The 4,524-nt window shown below is 43.1% G+C and overlaps 1 long non-coding RNA gene across 1 annotated transcript; it reads right to left on the bottom strand.

The window, feature by feature from the left end:
• Positions 1–954: 954 nt before the first annotated feature.
• On the bottom strand, positions 955–1,916 carry LOC122000084. Its single transcript, XR_006116932.1, has 3 exons — positions 1,668–1,916; positions 1,424–1,541; positions 955–1,015 (listed from the first exon to the last, which is right to left on the bottom strand). It is a non-coding gene; the product is annotated as an uncharacterized LOC122000084 (long non-coding RNA).
• Positions 1,917–4,524: the final 2,608 nt, after the last annotated feature.

Below are 4,524 nucleotides of genomic sequence, written 5' to 3'. Positions count from 1 at the left end.
CGAGGCTCGGGCGAATGACTGTGAGCATACACAGATAAAAATAGTCAGAGCAAAATCATATAACCTGTATGCATGTCAATCATATGCAATCACCAAATATCAATCATAAATAATGCAATCTGTGCATATGATGCAAATGACATGTCCTGGTCACCCCTACTGCCATGCTCAGCCGTCTCACACACAATGGTGAGACCGAGTGGGTAGGGCTGTGACAACCGTGCACTCTGCCGTCACTACCCCTGATGAGTGACCGAGTGGACGGGATGCTGTCGGAGTACACCTATCCTCCTGCCTCAAACATAGTGAGGGAGCGTAACGCTCTCATCTCCCGGTACGCAATGACGGGGAGGGACCCCGGTGTGCTACCACGCTCCTGTCACGCTACCCATGAGCGTCCTAGCGGAGCACTACCGGGCAATCTACCCTACACACCCTGAGTGTTGTGCCACTACCCATGCAGTGAACACGTTGTGTGCGGGTCCATGTAGCCGGCCGACGAGCTCAACAATAATGGAGTCGTCAATCGCCCAGCATGCAATCATGCAATATGGTGCATGCGGCTACAGTATGTCATACCTGAACATAGCCTCCTCCATATATGTGTGTGCCCAAAAGGTAAACGCATATATATAACCATGATATAAAACAGCATAAATCCAAAGACATCACATATAACAATGATATAAGTATCATGAATCCAAGAGCATGTATCACACATGTACAGCAACTAATCAGTAGAGTAGAGCACTGTAGATATCCATATCCACGAGCATATATACACATGGTAAGAAGTAAAGGTATACCAGCCTAATGTATACTAGATAACAGTAGAAGCATGTATCAGGTATCAACTAAACTAACTCAGGAAAATACTAACTACCAACACTAGTAAGTATATATAAACTGCACATATCATAAGACACTATCAAAAGATAAGTCAAAGGGTACCCGCCTCAAATAGAAGGTACAATCAAGCAATCCCAGGTCGAGACGCCCGTCTCGAATCAGAGTCCTGTGTCAACAAACAATATATATATTTTATTTAGCTAAATCCAAATGAATAGCTAAATAAAATCCCTAAAACTAAATTAGGGCAAAACCCTAATCACACAATCTAAACCTACATAATTAAATCTAATGGTTAATTAGGATTAGTTACCCAATCCCTAATGGCTGACTAGGGTTAATTACCCTAACCCTAACCATTCCATTAGATTAAGTCTACACACCATGTATCAACTAACGATACACTAACCATCATACTAATCACCATCTAAATCTAATTACAACCTCCAATCAAACATACACATAAACACCTATCATAACAATAAATCTAAATATGATCTACCACATGGATCAATTACTCTAATTCATATCATAAACCTAAATTAACTAACCTACAGCAAGATCAAAACCATACCTCAATTCCACAGCTACTGTGGCTATTGGGACAAGAGGATTGTTGCTGCCGAGACCAAGAAATTGCTGGAATCAAGAACTCACAGCATTCAATTTGAAATCCACAGAGCAGGTCCTCACTGGAATAAATCGGACGAAGCAATGAATTAAACTGGAATTCATTGATCAGATTACGATTGAAGATCACAGAGCAAATAATAGATCACACCATGGAAACCATAGATCAAACAACACCCTAATCTTACCTCAACCGATTGTCTCCAGGAGGTGTCGCCCGATTCGATTCTATGTTCCCGGAATTCCTCTGCCTCTCAATCAACAAGGAGAAAGGGATCTACGACCTAACCCGAGATCGCCAACCATCAATGAGGAAGAGAGCAAGAATCGGAAAAGAAGATTCGCACTAAGGCACAAATCAGAGAGTCGAAGGACACCAAAGACCCGACTTAGCTTTAACCCCTTCGAAGCTCCAAGATCCACTCCTCGCCGGCAACACCAAGCGATGGGAAAGAATCGCCGATCGCCAAGAACTGGTGCGTCGATGATCTAGGGCAGAGACATGAGAGGAGGAGGGAGGAGAGGATCGAGCCGCCCGGTAGCCAGGGATCCTGACGTTGGTGAGACTCCAGAGAGGAAAACCTCCGTCGGCGGTGAGCTCGCGGAGATCGGCGACAACGCGAGAGAGATTCGGTGGAGAGGAGAAGAGATCGAGAAGAAGGGTCGGGGAAGAGAAGGTGGATCGGCGGTTTTGGGGAAGAAGGAAATAAAGAAAAAGAAAAATGAATTTATATAATAAACATTTCCTCACTTAAACGGGTATCCCAAACAGGCTTAATCCGAACCCGCCGATCGATCCCCTCAAAACTCTCCGTACGAGCTCCGAAAAGTTCCCAGAAAATTTCTAAAAATTTTGGAAAAATTTTATAAGGCTATTTATGAAATAACCCTATTTATTTAAATTTTCTGAGATCTCACAATTTATATTTTGTTTTGGTCTTAAATCCAAGTCCGGATTTGTTGTAACTGGCTCGTTATTTTCCAAGAATTAGATCTAAATTGTTGGAACCCAAGGTGAACCGTTCCAACGTGTCCTTGAGTTCTTTAATTTGAGTTTTCAAATTGGAATTTTCTTCCTCAAGTTGTTGGACTTGAGTCGAACTTCCAATTTGAACTGGCTCAGTTAAAGCACTCAAGTCAGTCGCTTCCTTAAGGGTTGTTACCTCCTTTTGGAGCGACTTAACCCGGACGTTGGATTTAGCCAACTTCTTTAATAAGTAAGGAATTAAATTTTTTGAATCATCTAAGCTAATACTAGAAATTAAAGAACTTACAGTGGGTTTGGGTCCCTCAGAAACGGATACGGATCCGTGGCTTTTCTCGGACTCGGATCCGGATTCACTCTCGGTATCTGTCTCGTATTCGGACTCAGTTTCTGCCACAGATTCTAGTACAGGTAGTGCGAGGAAGCTTGACGATTCTTCTTCGTCAGTCTCGGATTCGTCTGAAGACTCGAACCATGTTGCCTTCATCATTTGTTTCTTTCTAGCTTCCTCTGTATTGCTTATACCTGCAACCAAAGTAATACTCGCTTGGCTACCTTCGTGTAACTGAATCAGATTCTCCCATAGCTCCTTGGCGCTTGAGAATGGGCCGGCGCGATTCATCTCCTTATTCGTTAAGCCACACTGAAGTGTATACGTTGCTTTTGCGTCTGCTTCTACCTTTTTGATAAGGTTCGCGTCCCAGTTCTCGTACTGTAGTGGCATGCTGGCTTTGTTAGTTGGTATTTCGAGCCCGGTCTTGGTGATCATCCAGACATCGAATTCGGTTCGTAGGTACGACTCCATTCGGTCTTTCCAGTAGCCGAAGTCTTTGCCGGAGAAGAGCGGTGGACGAGTGGTGCTATAGCCTTCTTGGCGAGCCATTGAATCTTACATGAAAAAAGTGAGCAAAAACTTTTCCCAGGACTTAATCCTAGATTAGTAGTGTGGTAGTAGGATAGAAGTAGAAATTTACGAGTATCGAGAAAAAATAATAAAATATTATTACAAACTATTTAAAAAATATTATATCAAATTTTGCCAAATTCTATATTTCGTTAATCCCAATCAATTGTGAAAAGATGAAAATGAATTTTTTGAAAACAATTTTGGAGGGAAAAAACGAAAGACGTAAGGTTTTATTTTTAGCCTAAATAGACTAAAAAGCCACAAAAGAAATGCTCGAATGGTGGTTTCACCTATTCGAAGCGACCCCGCTCTGATACCAATTGTTGGATCGAGACCGCGCTAGAGGGGGGGGTGAATAGCGCTCGTGGCTAAATCGTTCTGTTTTCGGAATCGTAAAGTTATCGGAGTAATTAAAACGTCGTTCAGAAATTAATGCAGTGGAAATGAAATAGAGAAACACACACAGAAGAAAAAGGAGGATTTACTTCGTTCGGAGCCTAAGGCGACTCCTATTCGAAGGCCCGCGATCCTTGATCGCTTCCGGTGGACAACAACTATAAGATCGTAAATTTACAAAAGATGATTTACAAGAAATTCAATAAATAAATTATATCGACAATAGGAAATTCTAAATTGAAGGTTCGGGTCGTCGGCGTCAAGTTGCAGCACTTCGAGATAAGTTCGTTAGCAGCTAAATGCAGAAGGAAGACTTGGAATTCGTTGATTCAAGCTACTGGTCGAACCCCCTTTATAAATAGTGTTCAAGGCGCCTTGAATAGGCCGAGTTAGCCGTGGAGATAAGGAGCGAACTGGTCGAATCTTATCACAGATTCAAGGCGCCTTCCACTGTTCACAGGGCGCCTTCATCTGTTCAAGGCGCCTTCCACTGTTCATCAAGGCGCCTTGAACTGCATCTCGCAGCCAGCTCCAGCCTTGCACCCGAGGCGCCTCCAAGCTCCATGAAGGCGCCTCGGACACTGTTCATCCAAGGCTTTAGGTTGCTCCTTTGCACCTGCAAGATACGTTAGTCCCAAACACTACTCTGCAGCACAAAGTTAGCACATAATACAATAAATATGATAAGTGAAGTATTGACAGTCTCCGGACTGTCCGAGTCTGACTTCGGGTTTCCAACCGGAAACCCTAGGTCGAC

The sequence above is a fragment of the Zingiber officinale genome, chromosome 7A (assembly GCF_018446385.1).
Source record: "Zingiber officinale cultivar Zhangliang chromosome 7A, Zo_v1.1, whole genome shotgun sequence".
Lineage (NCBI taxonomy): Eukaryota > Viridiplantae > Streptophyta > Magnoliopsida > Zingiberales > Zingiberaceae > Zingiber > Zingiber officinale.
Note: the sequence above shows the minus strand (reverse complement) of the source record. Positions and strands in the feature narration are given on the sequence as shown.